The sequence below is a fragment of the Sapajus apella genome, unplaced genomic scaffold (assembly GCF_009761245.1).
Source record: "Sapajus apella isolate SASKATOON/1434 unplaced genomic scaffold, GSC_monkey_1.0 scaffold49, whole genome shotgun sequence".
NCBI lineage: Eukaryota > Metazoa > Chordata > Mammalia > Primates > Cebidae > Sapajus > Sapajus apella.
This window is the reverse complement of record NW_022436989.1, coordinates 14,441,256-14,460,144: the sequence shown is the minus strand read 5'-3', so window position 1 is coordinate 14,460,144 and position 18,889 is coordinate 14,441,256. Positions and strand designations below refer to the sequence as shown.

The 18,889-nt window shown below is 37.2% G+C and overlaps 1 pseudogene; it reads right to left on the bottom strand.

Moving 5' to 3' along the window:
- Positions 1-3: 3 nt before the first annotated feature.
- LOC116526192 lies at positions 4-155 on the bottom strand (annotated as a pseudogene).
- Between the last annotated feature and the right edge of the window lie 18,734 nt (positions 156-18,889).

The following is an 18,889-nucleotide window of genomic DNA, read 5'->3' as shown; positions in this document are numbered from 1 at the left end:
AAATAGGGGAAAGCATGAACACAGTCTCTTACTGCCACACATTAAGCAGTTGAGTTTCCCACATTTGAGGAAATTGTAGGGGTCAGCATATTTGGAGTGCAATGGATAAGCCTTGCCCTGGGAAAACTACCTTTGTGATCATGCCAGGTAAGTATAGGCTCCAACTTTTAAAGGAAAGAACATCCATGGAGTTCTGGACATCATATAGCATTGTACAGGTGGGCTTTGTAAAAGTCAATGATGTTTGTCAATTTAATTTATTCGATGTTTTACTGCTGAAGATAGATAACTGTTTTTCAGTCTCCAAAGCTTACAAGAACATGCTTCATGCTATTTTAACAAGACAGAAAATTTTAATTATCAGAATGTCTTTTGAGAAAACTGTAGTTATTGGTGAAGGTCCATAATTTAAAGTTGAAAAGATAGAACTTTTGTGGGTGACAAGAGGATGTCTTTGCAGTTTGCTTTGTGGCAGTAAGTAGAGGTAGGAGGGACAAGAAAGAAACATGAAGAGCGAGGGTAGAGGCCAAGAGATAGTGGACAATCACATGTTCTATCCTGGTATTGCTCGCTGCTCTCCAGATTTTTAGTAAAGTTGTTGGGCTCATGAATGTACAAGGCGAATGGTGCTTTTTTGCAGACTGTGATGGGGCTAGGCTCTCTATCTAGACTGACTCGAACCAAACTAAGATACACATGCAGATGTGGAAGACAAACAGAAGCAAGAGGAAGTAAAGTTAGGAGAGTTTGCAGAATGAAGATGAGAAGTGAGGTGGACCATGGTGGGTGGTAAAGGAAGCCTCTCAAAAGGCCATGGAATTGAGGACTGAAGTCATTTTTAGCTACATCTCCAAGGGACAGAGGGACCTTAGTTGACATGTGGCTTGCACTTGATTTCTGGCAATTCTTCTCTTTTGCTGAGTCAACAGCATGATCAGAATATTATTTACTGTATTTCAGCTTTTGGTGCTATTTTAAAATAACATTAGAAAGTAACTATGGAAAATACCTGAAGTCAGAAGAAAATTTTTATTTATTTAGGTTTGGAGTAGCAAGGGGTAGAGCTTGAAATGGAATTTCATTTATCAGCAACATGTTTACATTGCTGCCTTTATGCTCCTTCTGGAATTAGAATAATCTCCAGCATTTAGGGACCTACTAGTTTATAAATGTTGTAAATGTTGTGGCTTTTTTTTTTCTGTTTCAGAAACACCTGTTTTCAATCTTATAAAATCCTGCCCAGGAATGAATGAATGATCTAAAACAAATGGTCAACATGACCTCTTATCTTGCTTAATAGTTTGAAAATCTGTTTTGTGAAGCTAAAAGCAAAATGACTTTCCTCAAAAAGCTTTTCCTGTATTTGGGGTTATAAATACAAATTTTTTGAGAAGACAATACATTTATCTGAATTTCATCTTCTAAAGGCTTAAATAATTTTCATAGTAAAACAAAATTGCCTCAAGTGCTATTGACTCCCTCCCCTAGACACCCATTAATGTAAAAGAAATCTAATCTATCATAAATGCTTGTTCTAAGAATGCCTGGCAGAAGCCAAGTATAATTTAACATTCTGTACAGCATCTGGTGACAAAGGACACACTATTATTGTTTTGAAGCATTGCAGAAATTCTTTTTTTAAAAAATCTTAGCTTTTAAAATTGTATCTTAGAAAAATTGCTCAGCCTGTTTGTTTCCTAGGTGCTAGATATTGGACATCTATAAACTCAAAATTGATAAAGTTAGGCATGCGGAGACAGCATATTTCTAGTTTACAAATAAAAGCAAGTTGTTTTCAACCAAATAAGAGTACCCCTAAAAAACTAGTAAAGGAAATAAATGAAAATGTATAATAAATTATTCAACAGAACCAAATCTAATGAACCCAAAGAGTTCATCATCTAGATTCCTGGAGGGAAGCGTTGGGTGGGCAGGGTATAAATCTCAAATGATTTTATTTCTTCCAATCCCTGTATTAATCTGTGCTTTGCCCAATTCTCTTTTCATGCTTCTTTTCAGTCCCCTTTTATAAATGGTCTGGCTGAACACTTCGGTCTCATCACCAGCTTACTGATCCAACCCAGAATGGACGTCAGTCTCTCTTTCTCTGGCACCAGTAGTCTCCGTAGGTAATTTTTCTAGACTAGAGGTCAGCAAATGTTTCCTGTAAAGGGACAGTTAGTAAACATGTTTAGCTTTGTGAGCCATATGGTCTCTTTTTGACTATTCAGCTTTGAAATTGTACTGAGAAAGCAGCCACAGATAATATGAAAATGCATGGGCATGGCTGTGTTCCAATAAAACTTTATTTACAAAAATAGATGGTGGGCTGGATTTGGCCCACAGGCTGTTGTGAAAGTTGTCAGAATCAAAATAGAGTCATTTGTGACAACTGGAACTGGAAAAGGCCATAATGGGAGGGTTCTCATGCTTGTATACCTGGTAACAAGAACTAAAAACTCTGCAAAAAACCACAGCTTTGCACAAAGGCCACCAAAACCTTACACAGAAAATACTCCTATAAGGACATCTGTTCAGTAACTGCTTGTCCAACCTTGGATTCACATCACCCTTGTTATTGATCCTTACAGCCAAGAATAATTGATTCAAAACAACTTATGTAATTCTGTTCATTTTGCCTTCAAAAATTGTCCCTTGCCTCAACCTTCTGGAAGGTCTGCATAGTTTACTCTGGCACATGTATTTCCATTGCAAAGCCATTCCCAAGTAAATATCACTTTTTTTAAGAGTCTCCTTCTCAGTCTGTTATGAAGGTTTGACACTGCATGTCCTACAGCATGTACCCATTTGGTTTGACATAGGAGCTGGAGGAAGTATTCCATGGTGAGGAGAGGGGGAAAGCCCAGCTGTTTCACAAAACCACGGATGTTTCTCCTCTGTCTCCCACCATTCTCCTCCTCATCTCACTTTGAGTTTTCTGCTCATGTTGGCTGTGGAGGAGCATGGTAGAATGGAGGCTCAGTGAAGGGAGCAGAATGGATTGGGATATCCATCAGGGAGCCCTCCTGTAGATGACACCACCCATACTGTGGCGTTTGCAATTCTTTCGAGAATGCAGGGAAATAGAGGCTCCTTTCTGTCAGTTTCAGACCCAAGTCTTGAGCATAAAAAGTATGAAAAGACCCCTACTCTACCTTCTGTGACACTCTTTACCACTGTGTTTCGTTCTGTGGGTCAGTGATTGTAAGGATGGATATAGTTCAGGAATATAGAAATACAATAGTAGTTCATCCGTGACAGCTGTTCATTGACATTGTCCCAATCTCAGTCTGTCATGTTCTTGACAAAATAAATATCACAGATGTATGCATAAGTATCAGTCATAGTTGTGTTTTTTCTTATTAGTAATTTTTAATTAAAAGAAATATAGAATTTAGCATGAATAAACAAAAGAATGTAATCAAAAGGATGCCTAGGCAGAAAATATCTCTAACGATCATGACATGCGATACTGTAGGAGCAAATCTAACACACACAAAAACGAGTAGGTGGAAATAAGTTTTAGAATTTGGAATATGATCCAGGTTTTTCTTCTGACTTTGTCTGATGGAGTGACACCGAAAGGTGAACGTTTCAATATTTCGTCATCTCTGCATTTATTTTGTTTTGTATATTTTAACAAGTGCTTTCAGGCTGCAGGTGTCTTTTGGAAACATTTAGCTCTCTTCCAGCTAAATGAATAAATAATGATGCTATGCCCTTTGCATTCAAATGAAAGGTTATAAACCACTCTCAGTAGGGTCTGGCTTTGAGTCATTCGGCCAAGGAAAATGACAGGTTCTAATGTGGAACATTTCATACTGTTCGAAAAACCCAAGAATGCCAAGAAAGTGGCTCAGGAGTTACCGTGGGGTACAGCTACGTGAGGTGGAGGACAGTCCATGAGAAAGGACACAGAGGTTAGCACTCATGGTCATCTGCATTGGCTCCATTTCCTATGTGGTCTAATGTTGGAATCCTATGCAAAGTTTGTTTGAAAATAGAAATACGATTTTGCAAAAAAAAACTTGGGGCCGAGTGCAGTGGTTCACGCCTGTAATCCCAGCACTTTGGGAGGCTAAGGTGAGTGGATCACTAGAGATCAGAAATTCCAGAGCAGCCTGTCAAATATGGTGAATCCCTGTCTCTGCTAAAAATACAAAAAAAAAAAAAAATTAGTCGGGCATGGTGGAGCATGTCTGTAATTCCAGCTACTTGGGAGGCTGAGGCAGGAAAATCGCTTGAACCCAGGAAGTGGAGGTTGCAGTGAGCTGAGATCCTGCCACTGCACTCCATTCTGGGCAACAAAGCGAGACTCCATCTCAAAAAAAAAAAAAAAAATTGCAAACAACACCTCTAATGCTTTGGTTCTCTTCCACAATCTGCATTCGGTTGTATAGACGTACCATCATTTATCCAGTCTCCTGTTGATGTACAGTTGAGCTGCTTCCAACTTTTGAGTATTATAAATATATCTCTTTTTTTTTTCTTGTGTAAGTCATTTTGTGGACATATGTTTTTATATCTGTTAAGTTAAAACCGATGGGTCAAAAGGGGAGTTTATGTTCAAGTTTATAAGACATCGTCAAAATATTTTCCAAATTGGTTATACCATTTTAGAGCTTCATTTGCAGTATATTAGGGTTCCAGTTGTTCCACACCCTTACAGAATTTGGTGTTTTGTGGTAGCTCATTGGCAGGTTTTGATTTGCCTTTCCCTAATGCTTAATGATGTGAATTATATTTTCATAAGTTTACTGACTCTGTGTTTATCTTCTTTTGTGAAGTATGAAGTCTGCTTAAGTCATATGCCCATATTTTTATGGGCTGTATTTTTGCTTATTGTGTTGTAGGAATTACTTATCTATTCTAAATGTGAGTCCTTTGGCAGATATAGAAACGTGTTAATAATTTCCCCACTCTGACTTGTCTTTCATTTTCTCAGTGGCGTCTTTTACTATAAAGCTTCTTATTTCTAGCTTTTTCTTTGTAAGAAGTTTAAAAAGTTTCGATAAGGTTGTATTTGTCAAACTTTTGTCTTCTTTTCTGAATAGTGCTTTTGCGCTTTAGTTCAGAAATCTTTGAATAGTAGTGGTGAAAGAGGACACCATTGCCTTGTTCTTGATTATGCCTTGTTCCTTGATATTAGAGTCATTTGCTGTTAGTCATTAACAGCAGACATTTGCTGTTAGAGATGAAGTTAGTTGTAGTTTTTTCATAGATGTCCTTTGTTAACTTTAGGAAGTTCCCTTCTATACATTTCTAAGGATTTTTTCCATGGGTGTTAAATTTTTATAATACTTTTGCTGTATCTACTGAGATAATCATATATTTTCTCTTATTCTGGAATCTTGTTATTTATCATCATGTTATATTAATTGATTTTATAATTACATTAAGTAACTTTATAACATTAAAAACCTTGCATTTCTGGTATAAAACTCAAGGTTGCAGAATGTTACCATTTTAGTTTTGTATTAGTCCGTTCTCACATTGCTATAAGGAAATACTTGAAACTGGGTCATTTATAGAGAAAAGAGGTCTAATTGGCTCAAGGTTCTGCAGGCTGTACAGGAAGCATGTTGCTGACATCTGCTCAGCTTCTGGGGGAGGCCTCAGGAAACTTACATTTATGGCGGAAGGTGAAGCAGGAGTAGGCATTGCTTACACGGCAGGGGCAGGAGCAGGAGCAGGAGCAAAGGGGCTGGGGGAAGTGCTACACATTTTTAAACAACCAGATCTTGTAATAACTCACATTCACTATCACAAGAACAGCACCAAGGGGATGGTGCTAACCCATTCATGAAGAACAACCCCCATGATCCAATCGCTTCCCACCAGGCCCCACCTCAATCACTGGCGGTTACAATTCGACATGAGATTTGCATATACCCCAGTGTTAAAAACCTCCACTGATGTGTTGTTGGTTTCAGGATGAGTGTAAACTTTTTAGCATGTATAAAATCCTTCACAGATATTCAAGGTCATTTCTGATCATTCCTAGTTATGTGCCATAGGTTTCAGTCTTTTCACTATTCTCTGGACACCCATCATCCTTCGGGCCTCTTTACATTTGCACATTTTGTTACTTTCTTTAAAATAGTCTTCCTTTTCTTTCCATCTGAGAAATTTCTGCTCATCCCTGTCAGAACCAAAGCTGAAGTTTCCTACCATAGCAAAACACTCCTATTCCATTTAAAGTCATATGGTCTTGTGCTATAATTATGTGCTGACAAGTTTATTTCCCCACTGGACAGTGAGCAGCTTGATTGTCTTACTCACTTTTTTTTTTTTTTTGAAACAGGGCCTTGCTCTGTTGACCTGGCTGGAGAGCAGTGGTGTGATCACAACTCACTCTAACCTTGAATTCCTGAACTCAAAAATCCTCCCACTTCAGCCTCCCAAGTAGCTAAGACTTTAGACATACATCACTATGCCCAGCTAATTTTTATTTTTTACTTTTGTAGAAGCAAGGTCTTGCTATGTTACCCAGGCTGGTCTGGAACTCTGTACCTCAAGAAATCCTCCTGCAGTGTCTCCCAAAGTGTTGGGATTACAGGCATGAGCCAACTTGCCTGGCCCTGATCTTACCTTTGATCCTCAGCACCTAATAAAGGGCCTGGGATGAGTAGAAACTCAACAAGTGTGACTAAATCAACAAAGGAAACAGATGGGAGATGGTAGACAAAAGAAAACATGCCATACCTGCACATTTTTAATGCTTTACCTAAATGTTTTTATTTCCTTTTATGATAAAGTCAGAAGGAAATAAAATAGGGCCAGGTCACCAAAGATTGTACAGTTCATTTTCCTTCCTAGATTTTTCCAGCAAGAGCAAGATTATGGTTCTCTTGTTGGGCTGCAGCTGCGTTTACTTTGAGTTGTCCTGTTTTCAGCAATATGTATGATGATTAACTGCTAGAATTCAATAATGGGCAGTAAGATTAAGTGATGATGGAAGATTAATTTAAATACAGTCTGAGGTTAAGTGAGGAAAAGCAAGTATTTTATTTTTGTCGAAATGTGAGGTATTATTTATGGTGGTATCAGTGATATAACCAGAAATAATAGATTAAAATTAAGAAAGGAAAATTTTTAGAGAAAGATAAAAAGTCTCTAGACAGTGAGACCTGCTAGACTGTGAAATAGGCTTTCAAGTAAATTGATGGAATACGGTCCCTGGAGACATTCTAAATAAAGGGACAATGGACTAGAAAGTATTTTGCAGAGAAGAATTCTGCATTGATGACTGGAGGGAGAGGGGGCAGGGAAAGGGATGATGACCAGATGTGGCCCATGGCAAAGCTATGCATTGTGAAGGGAGGAGGAGGATCTGCAACTGGGAGACCTGCAGAGAGTTTGCTGAAGGGAGAAGAAAGGACAGCATTAGTAATGGGAGGAGGGACACTGGAGTCTGAATTACCACAGCACGCAGATAGATATTCAGGTTGATAGAAAAGGCTGGCTAGATCCAAACACTGACAAACAAAAAGAACCTTGGATGGAGAGAGCAGATCTTGCTCAAAGAGCATCGTGATAGATTAGAAGCGTTTAATCCTGACATCATGGGTAGCAGGAAAAAAGTGCTGATTCTTGAACTTGGAATTAGCCTTATGCAACAGAATACTCACAGTCACTTACCGTCTCTCTCCTTATGGAAGGAAGGTGTAAGGTGGGGATGGGGCAAGGCGCTATTTGTTTTTGCAAGCCCTGCATCTGACAGAGAATGAGTATTTGCTGAATAATTGTTGAATGAAGGGAAGAATGACTGGATAAAAATTATATAATCAAAGCAGAGTTGTAAAAAAGATCAGTTTTACAGTCGGGTGCAGGACAGATTAGAAGAGAGGGAAGCTGGAGATAGCACAATCATGGAGAAGCCTCTTGGAGTGTGATACAGGGTACCGGCTTTCAAACCTCCTGTCCAAGTAAGAAATTTATGGTGGAGAATCATATCTTTCTCACATCTGTAATCCCTGCACTTTGGGAGGCCGAGGTGGGAGTATGTATCACTTGAGGCCAGGAGTTTGAGACAAGCCCTGGCAACATAGTAAGACCCTGTGTCTACAAATAATAATAATAAAAGAATAGCCAGGCATGGTGGCTTGTACCTGTGGACCTAGCTACTCAGGAGGCTGAGGTGGGAGGATCACTTGAGCCCAGGAGGTCAAGGCTGCAGCAAGCTATGATTGCACGATTGCACTGTAGCCTGGGTAACAGAGACCTTGTCTCAAAAAGTTTTTTTAAATAGGAAAAAGTTATATTGTGACTCAGTATACACATACACACACCAACACACACGAATATGTCACAAAACAATACATTCGCTATTAAGTAAGGAATGATATGAATGTTTTTTGTATTCTATTTTATTTTTTAATGAGACATACTAAATTGATTTTACAACTGGCTAATGTGAATGCAGTTTGAAAAGCATTGACCTGAAAATAAATAACCAATTACTATAATCAAATGAGACAAATAAACAGGATACCTTTTGCAGACATATTGAAGTCCAACTTCTCTTGTTTGTTTGGAGTTTTTCGTTTTGTTTTGAGGTGGAGTCTTACTGCAGTGCCCGGGCTGGAGTGCAGTGGCAAGATCTCGGCTCACTGCAGCTTCTGCTTCCCAGCTTCAAGCTATTCTCCTGTCTCAGTCTCCTGAGTAGCTGGAATTATAAACATGCACCACCATCCCTGGCTAATTTTTGTATTTTTGGTAGAGACAAGGTTTCACCATATTGGCTAAGCTGGTCTTGATCTCCTGACTTCAAGTGATCCACCCACCTTGGCCTCCCAAAATGCTGGGATTACTTAAAGTGGGAAATTCCTGGCAGCTGACTGGTATTCAGACCAGGGAGATGCGGTTAGTCATATGGAATAAAGGTGTGGTGACCTCAGATACACTGTGAAAATTATACATTTGAACCTGCCAGAGCCTTTCTGATACTCATATATCCCTCCACACACAGAACTTAGAGCACATTTAGGAAACTTACTGGGGACTCTAGGTGTGGGAATCAGTTAAATACCCAATGGGTTGTTTTGATAATTCAGATTAATGCCAATATATGACAGAAAGCTCAAAAGAAGTTATTATTATTATTATTTTGGTAGAAAATATGTCATGGGCCTTCTAATCTAGAACGGAATTGAATTGAATTTTAAAGTTAAATATTAATCCCACTAAGCTTTTCATCTTGCCAATTTTTTTTTCTCAATGACACAGATTCTTCTTATTTGTACAATTCCTTCCAGTCCAAATCTCTTGGATAAGGATGTTTGTAAGTTGTTCTAATTTCTGTTGCTCTTCCCACTGGCAGACAGAAAACTATTTTGCTGTCTGAGCTTCCCAGTAGGCCTGTTGATCTAATTCTCCCTTCATTTCTTAATAGGTTTCGAACGACCCTCTCTTGTATTCATTTCTCTCCCTACACACCAGTAAAAGGCCGTCTTACTTCCCTTGACTCTGGCTGACAGTAATATATTCTTTTCTTTTCTTGGCCTTAATTGACATTGTTTATACTCACAGGGATCTCTTAACCCTCTTCCTTCCTGGTAGTTTAAAAAACCCACCTATATTCACACCTCATTTGTCTGAGAGCATTCCCTAGAGAAGCTTTGTTGGCAGTTACTTGGTCCTTTGGAAGCTCTTTTTAAATCTTGGCCTCCCCTCTGGGTCTTAATTATGTGTTTCTGAAAATTCTTCAGCTTTCTTAAAGACTCATGGAGAGCAATGCAATGAGGTTTCAATTAATGGATCCTCTAGGAAAGAAGACCTTTATAATCCACTGTGCTTGTATTTTTAAAAAGGCAAAACAAAATAATCCTTATAAACTGGTACACAGTGTTGGTTTACTACCTAGGATCAAGGGAGACAGACTGCCCTTTGCTACCGTTCTTGAAAAACAGGAGAGAGAAACTGGATCCTTGTGAGGTGGAGCTAAAGGCACCTGAGTTTAGAGGTGGACACATCTGGGTTTTAGTAGTGGGTCTGCCACTAATTTGCTTTGTGACTTTGGGCTGGGTATTTAGTTCCTCTGAGCCTTAGCTTTCTCATCAGTAAAATAAGTGTAACACTATTTACTTTAGTAGAATAATGGATTAGATAGGAAGATGTATGTTAAGGGCCTAGCACAGTGGTTCATCGACTTTGATGTGTATCATAATCACCTATAAATTAATAAAGAATACAGAGGCCACTTGCACTGAGGTCAGCTAAGATTCTCTGTATTTGTACCAAGATCCCATGTGATTCTGCTATACACTGAAGTTGGAAAAACTAATCTAGCATCTTGTAGATATTCAATATCTACAAGGAAATAGGCAAGGATCATTTGAATTTTCTACCACTGAGACCAAGTGACACAGGGCTTATCTAAGACTGTGGATGAATCAAAACAACAGAAAACTTCCCCTCACTCCATGACTATCAAATGTCAAGTAACAAATAACAGCAAATCTACCACTGGGAAAGGAGCAAGAGCATGGAATGAAACCCTTTCTGAGGTTCAAGTACACAGGTAAAGCCTAAAGATGACAGTGAAACGAGAATGTAGAGAATAATTCTTAAACATAAAATAATACTAGAAAACAATGCCTGTAGTTCATTGACAGTAATCATAGCAATGAAACCCAAATCCAGCTCAACAACTGACTAGATTGTCTCAACTTTCACTGTAAAGACGTAGCAGAAACAGATGTGTGGCCAGGCACAGTGGCTTATGCCTGTAATCCCAGCACTTCAGGAGGCTGAGGCGGGCAGATTGCTTCAGATCAGGAATTCAAGATCAGCTTGGCCAACAATTTACCATCAAGAAGCAAATCGATCAGTAGAACCAGACTTAGAAATGAACATGATATGGAAACTATCAAACAGAATTGAAAATAACAATGATCAACGTGGTAATTAATAAGGTACATATCCTGCATAAAAACATGGGGAATTTCAGTAGAGCAATGGAAATTATAAGAAAGCAGGAAATGAAAATTTTAGAAATAAAAATAGAGTCACAGAGATGAAGAATGTCTTTAACGGGCTAATCATAAACTTGACACAGATAAGGAAATAATTAGTATATTTAAAGATAGGCCATTAGAAATAATGCCAACTTAAAAAAAGAATTTAAAAATGGCACATCCAAGAGCTCTAGGATAATACTGAATAGTCTAATATTCATGTAATTGGAATCCCCGGGAAAAAAAAAGAGAAGAGGGAAGAAGACACATTTAAAGAGAGAATAAAGAGATAATGGCTGATAATTTTCCAGATCATTGAAAGGCATTAAATGCCAAATCCAAGAAACTTAGAGAAATTCAAGCAATATAAATACAGTACACACACACACACACACACACACGCTCCTAGATGTGTCATATTCAAATTGCTGACAACAAAATATAAAGAGAAAATGTGAAGATAGCCAAAGAAAAGGAATGCATATTACATAAATACACAGGAAATATTTTCCCTCATTTTGAGGGTGGCTCTTTACTTTCTTGGTAGTTTTCTTTGAAACACAAAAGTTTTTCATTTTGATAAATATGATTTATCCCTGTTTTTCATAACTTCTACATTTGGTGTCTTATCTAGGAAAATGTTACCCAATCCAATTTCACAAAGATTTAGTTTTGTTTTCTTCTAAGGGTTTTGTAGGCCTAGCTCTTACATTAGGGTTGAGATTCACTTTGAATTATTTTTTGTGTTTGCTGTGAGAAACGAGTCCAGCTTTATACCTTTGCATGTGGCTATCCAGTTGTCCCAGTACTATTTGTTGAAAATTTTCTCCCATTGAAATTCCTTGACATCATTGTCTAAAATCAATTGACCATAAATATAAGCTTTTCTCTACAGACTCTCAATTCAATTTCATGTATCTATATATCAACCTTTATGTCATTAACACACTACCTTGATTATTATAACTTTGTACTAAGTTTGAAATGAGAAAATGTGAGTCATCCAACTTTGCTCTTTTTCAATAGTGCTTTAGTTATTGTTGGTTCCTTCTATTTTCACATGACATTTAGGATCATCTTGTCAATTTCTGCAAAGAATGCATCTGGGACTTTTTAGGAATTGCTTTGAATTTATAGTTGGATTTGGAGAGCATTGCCATCTTAACCATATCAAACCTTCCAATGCATGAACATAAAAATGTCTTTCCATTTATTTAGATCTTTAATTTATTTCAGTGATGTTTTGAAATTTTCAGTGCACAGGTTTTTCATTTCATTTAAAAAATTTATCCCAAAACATTTTATTCTCCTTGATGATATTATAAAATAAAATCGTTTACTTAGTTTCATTTTGGATTGTTCATTGCTGACATATAGAAATACAATAGATTTTTATGTATTGATCATATATCTGCATCCTTACTGAACTCACTTATTAGTTCAAATAGTTTGGGTTTTTAAAAGTTCCTTAGAATCAGTTGTTTGTGTGTGTGTGTGTGTGTGTGTGTGTGTACATATACATATATATGTGTATAAATGTATATATATATATAATTAGTTGTGTACGTGTGTATATGTATGTATGTATGTATACATACATATATATGTATGTATACATACATATATATGTATGTATGTGTGTATATATGTGTACGTATATATATAAAATATTTCATTATTAAGCAAAGGTAGTTTTACTTCTTTCTTTGCAGTCATGATGTCTCTTATTTCATTTTCTTGCCTGATTGTCCTGGATAGAACCTCCAGTGTAATGTTTGAATAGAAGTGTCAAGAGCAGGCATCCTTGCCTTCTTGATAATCCTAGGAGGAAAGCAGTGTTTTACCACTTAGTATGATGTTAGCCATATTTTTCATAGATATCTTTTATCAGGTTAAGGAAGTTCTCTTTTATAACTAGTTTTTTGGGTATTTTTTATTATTACAAGCCATTGTATTTTGTCAAAAAGTATTTCTGTTTCCATGGAGATTATATTAACTGATCTTTGTATATCAAACCAGCCTTACCTGCCTTGGATACATTGGATTTGGTTATAGTGTGTAATTATTTGTATAATCTTAGGTCATTAGCTTTGGTTGACATATTTTGTGGCGAATTCTTGCCTCTATATTCATAGAAGATATTGGTTTGTAGTTTTCTTGTGATGGCTTTATTAGCTTTGTTATCATGATACTTCTGGCTTCAGAGAATGACTCGGAAAGAGCTCCCTGCTTCTGAAAATTTTGGAAGAGTTTATGAAGGATTGGTGTTACATTTATTCTGAACATTTTAAAAATTTACCAGTAAAGCCATGTGAAATTGGATTTTTCTTTTTTTGGAAAGTCTTTTTTGCTGATAACTCACTATCCATACTTGTTCTAGATCTATTTCGATTTTCTATTTCTTCTTGAGAGAGAAGCCCATTGTTCTCTCTCCAGTGGCTACTGGTCTGCTGGTTTTCATGAATGTCTTGATTGGCCATTTGTTGGTTTTTATGGATAGAGGGCTAGGGAGAGGGTTCTGAGAAACGAGCAGCTTACACCACCCCAAAGTTTAGGTTGTTACTAAGATGTAACTGTTTTTCTTGAATAAATGCTCCTCAGATTGTTGCAAGTCTTTGATTAATTTCCAAAGTTCTGAAAAAAATTATTTGATTTTTTTCTCACAGTCCTTATTTCTTTGATAGAGGAACAGATTTTCAGACATTCTTATTTGGTCATTCCTACTTACATCACTCGCAAAGATTTATTTGTATGTGTCATAATTAGAAGCGACCTTACGATTTCATCCAGGTCAAGTCTCTAATTTTATAGGTACACAGCAGAAGAACAGAAGATGTAGTCTTCTTTTCTGAACTTAGGAGGTCGTAAGAGTTTCTTAACTTTGAGACCCTTAAAAGCAGGGACGTTTTCTTTCTCACTGTATAGCCGTAAGAGCCTAGTACTGTTTGGCACGTACCAAGCATACGAGAAAAAAGTTGATCTCTTTGCTTGTCTGTATATTTGATTAGTATCTCCACACCACTGCTGCCCTGCAGTTTATAAATCAACTGGAAAAGTGAAGCTCTCTAGGGCCAAGAGTGGGTGTGCCTTGTGTTAAATTCGGTATCTCTCTCACATAGAAATATCAGACAAATTGCAGAAGTCTTATAGACTCTGTAGTCTGGAACTTTAATGTTAATGTCTCAGCCTATACCTTGATTAGTATTGATTTAGCTGAATGTTCTAAATATCTGACCTGTACATTTATAATAATCATCATTTTAACAATGAGATTGAAACCCTTGAAAAGCCTGAAGGACATCCCAAAAACGTAAGAACAATAATGAAGGAAAACTATTTCTTTCAAGATACCTGTATTGTGTTACAATTTTTTGACAACAGCTGAATTTATTCACTCACTTCTTTAACAGATAGTTATTGAGTACTTACCCTGTGCTAGGCCGCAGGCTAAGTGCTAGGGTTATAATGGTGACTAAGACAAGCATGGCTTCCTTTCCTCTTAAACAGTAAATGGTAATTCCAATCCAAGCAGAAAATGAGCGTGAGAGGTACTCACCAGAGTATCTCATTCACAGCCATTCTGGATAAATAGATATATACTAAAATAATATCACTAGAGTATCTTCTGGCATACTGCAAGTTCTTATGGGAGGTTGAAACCATTTTCAACTAATTTCCCTGTATTACTCACCTTTTTCTTGGTCATTTGGTATCTCACTTATCCAAGAATTCTGGTGTGGACTTGCCACACCTTCTGTGGTCTCTTCACTTCCATCTTTTCCATTTATTTTCTTCTTCATCCTCTCAAAGAAAAGCCTGATGGCATGTTTCCTTATTTAAATAGTTTGTTCCTTAAATATCCAATGCAGGGTAAGACGTAGGAATATGTAAAGAAAGTCACCAAGGGGATGGTACAATTTCAGAGACTCCAGGACTTCTCTTCCCCGTCAATGCTTGGCACTGTGTAGTTAGAGAGTCTTGTTTCATTTCAGAAAGGTGTGGGATCTGCCTAAAATGCAAATACCCCTGGGGAAATTGTTGTTTTGAGTCTTACAAGTCATCTCTATATTGAAGTGAATGAGTTTATTTAAACCTTTTCTGAGAACAGATTTTGAGTGGGAAAGATAGAAAAATTGTGAGCAGTAGGTAACTGAAATTATTGAGGGAGGAGGTGGAAAAGGGAGGTTGAGGATACCACCATCACGAAGGAGAAGCAAGTCAGCTTTTCACACTAGACTGAATTTCCTGTACTTTCAAACTATACTAAGTTCTTTTAAAATGCTCTCAGCAATTACATTAACAATTAAAATTTTCTTAATGATAAGTACTCAAATTCCACTGAATATGACACTTGGGATGGAATTACACTTGGGTTATATGAAAGGATTTGGAATTTCTCCCTATGTATTCAGTGCCTCTGATGTATTTCTTTTTTGCAAACCCCTTCACACCCTAATCTTAAGGGTAATAACTCTTGGCTTTCTGTATACTGAATACTAAGTCAGTAGATTCAAAATTGAGATTAAAGAAGAACATAAATGAGATTTTTAGAATGATCAAAGAAGCACTGAAATTTAGAGATACAACAGAAACTAAGTGCTTATTTTATAGATAAGAATACAGGCTGAAGTTTGGTTAGATCATTTGTTAAAATATGGTACATTCCCTATCTTCTGCCATGCTTATATGTCAATTTCTGCCTCATACACACGAACCTAGATGTTTCTGTGCAAATATTTTCACTCTCTTCAGGAATGCAGTTCAGATCGTAATCATTAATTATTCTTTTAGTTTCAATAGGACTGTTTTAATCATTTTTTCAATTTTAACTAATTTTAATGATGTATTTTACAGTAATATTAAACAATAAGGTTTTTAATATGAAAGAAATGTCTTAAATGAACCCAGCATTTAAGTGAATAACAGTTGTGTGAAATTGTGTGTGATACCATCCAATATAAAATATGTGGACATAACAATTACAGACCATCTGTTAAACTGGCATCTTGTTGTACAGGAATGAAATTGCAATTAAATTTTATTATCAGGAAGTGTAAATGACAGATCCCATATGAAAGTCCACAGCCAGTAAACTGTCTAAATAAAGAGTGGGATGTCATACAGTTAATGAGTTGGATCGGGTTCCCTGATTACATACTTTGTAAATAATGTGCTTGTTCACCAGCTTTTGGAAATGAGTACTGCTTGTAAGGATGGTGGTTGTTTTTAAAGTGATGCCCATATGGAAGGTAAATTGGAATGATCGTGCAGCACCGTCCAGTCATCTGGTTAATGTATGATTCACCACTTTAGCTGGAGAGACTGAAATTAAACCATGCATGAGATAAAAGAATGACTTGAAAGTGGAGAAATAAAAATCAGATCTCAACCGTCTCTGATGAATTTTGATTTGGTGGAAGCCACGTTTCCATGGCTCATAGACCCATTCACAACTGCAAGGAACTGACGTCATGATCCAACAGTGGGTTCAGCTGTGGTTTTGAATCATCATGGAGGGAGCATGTCTAACAGTATCAGCAAGTCTCAGGACAAGGGTCTAGATTATTAATGGGAGAACAAATGAGCTTATAGTTTTTAGCCGTGAAATATGTCTTGTAACTTATTGAGCAAGCTCCTCATTTTCTGATCTGTCACTGTTATTAATATCTATGATTGCTATGAGTAGCCAAGAAAAAAAGAAATCATACCCAAAAATCTAATTGCTCCAGTGGCAATGTGGAGTGTTATCCAGAAGAAGCCTAATTCTCATTCCCATAAAACAAGCTAAAAAGAATCTCAAGCCATTTCTCTTTACTATACTTCAGAAAAACACAAAATTAAGTAGTGTTCTAATGGATCATAAAAAGCATAATCCACAGCTGTGGACCCTTGGAAAGTTATCGAAACTCTTCCAGGACTTTTGCTGAGTAATATTTGTGTGATTTAGTAGGCAGGATACAGCATAGCACAGGATTCGCCAGCGGCATCAGCAGCTGGCTGACCCGTCCACCATGGGCCCTGGTATTTCCACATTTCAAGGTTACTGAAAGGATACCATACCCCAGAAAAGGAACTCTTCTTTGAACTTTTACTGTTATGTTTGCTCTTTTAGTTTTTAATAAAGAGTGACTTTTTTTTTTCTTCTTTGTATTTGGCTTTTACTTGGATTAAGGCTATGTAAGGCCACATATTTTGGAGGTAGGGTAGAAAAAGTAATATGTACCACTAAGGCCAAGGCTAGCCTTGACAAGTGTCAAGATTGCAGATGTGATCTTACTTAATTTTTAAAGAATTTTTTGCAGGATATAATTTACAAACAATGAAAGGCACAGATCTTAAGTCTATCGTTCAATCATTTTTGACAGATGATACACCCATCTAATTCACACTCCTTTCAATATACAGAATATTTTCATGACACCAGAAAGTCTTCTTGTGCCTCTTTCCAGTCAACTCCCCTGCTTCCAACTCTCAGGCAACCACTGATCTGATTTTTATCACCACGGATTCATTTTGCCTGTTGTAGAATGTCATGTAAGTGGAATCAAAAAGTATGTATGCTTTTGTGTATGGCTTCTTTCACTTGGAATGATGTCTTAGAGATTATTTCGTGTTGCATGTCACACGTATCCATAGTTAATTTGTTTTTATTTATAAGGAGTATATTCTGTTATATAAATACAGCAACAGAGAGTTTGTCTTTTTTTTAGTGAATGAACTCTTGTACTGTTTCTTATTTGGAGCTACTATAAGTAAAGCTGCAACGAACATTCTTGGACAATATTTTGGGGAACATTCTATTTTTCTTGAATAAATACCTAGGAGTAGAATCTCTGGGTTATAGAGTAGGTATGTTTAACTTTCTGGGTTCAAAGTCATTGCACCATTTTATACACCTACCAGTTGATCCATATCCTAACCAACATTTGATGTTGTTGTTATTTTCTTTCAGTCTATCTCATGGGAAGGTAAAGGCTGAGTTATTTTCAAGGCATTAAAATATAACCACCACCTCAGACCTCTGAGATCTGAAGTCTGGAAATAGAGGACCTGGGTTTGAAGCTTGTTCCAGCTCTCCAGGGATGAGGGCCTGGAAGGCCATGGCTGAAGTACAGGAAGATTTGATTCATGAGAATTCTAAAGTCTTTATTTTTCTTTTTTACTAGTTGAGTATTCCTAGAGGAAGATCATGTATCAGTTAAACTCCACCATTTTGCCTCTTTAAGTTCTGGGATACATGTGCAGAACGTGCAGGTTTGTTACATAGGTATACATGTGCCATAGTGGTTCACCGCACCTATCAACCCGTCATCTACATTAGACATTTCTCATAATGCTATCCCTCCCCTTGCCCCCAGCCCCTGACAGGCCCCAGTGTGTGATGTTCCCCTCCCTGTGCCCATATGTCCTTATAGTTCGATACCCACTTATGAGTGAGGACTTGTGGTGTTTGGTTTTCTGTTCCTGTGTTTATTTGCTGAGAATGATGGTTTCCAGCTTCATCCATGTCCCTACAAAGGACATGAACTCTTTCTTTTTATGGCTGCATAGTATTCCATGATGTATATGTGCCACATTTTCTTTAACCAGTCTATCATTAATGGGCATTTGGGTTGGTTCCAAGTCTTTGCTATGGTGAGTAATGCTGCAATAAACATACATGTGCATGTGTCTTTATAGTAGAATGATTTATAATCCTTTGGGTATATACCCAGTAATGGGATTGCTGGGTCAAATGGTATTTCTGGTTCTAGGTCCTTGAGGGATCGCCACACTATCTTCCACAATGGTTGAACTAATTTACACTCCCATCAACAGTGTAAAAGCATTCCTATTTCTCCCCGTCCTCTCCAGCATCTGTTGGTTCCTGACTTTTTAATGACTGCCTTTCTAGCTGGCATGTGATGGCATCTCATTGTGGTTTTGATTTG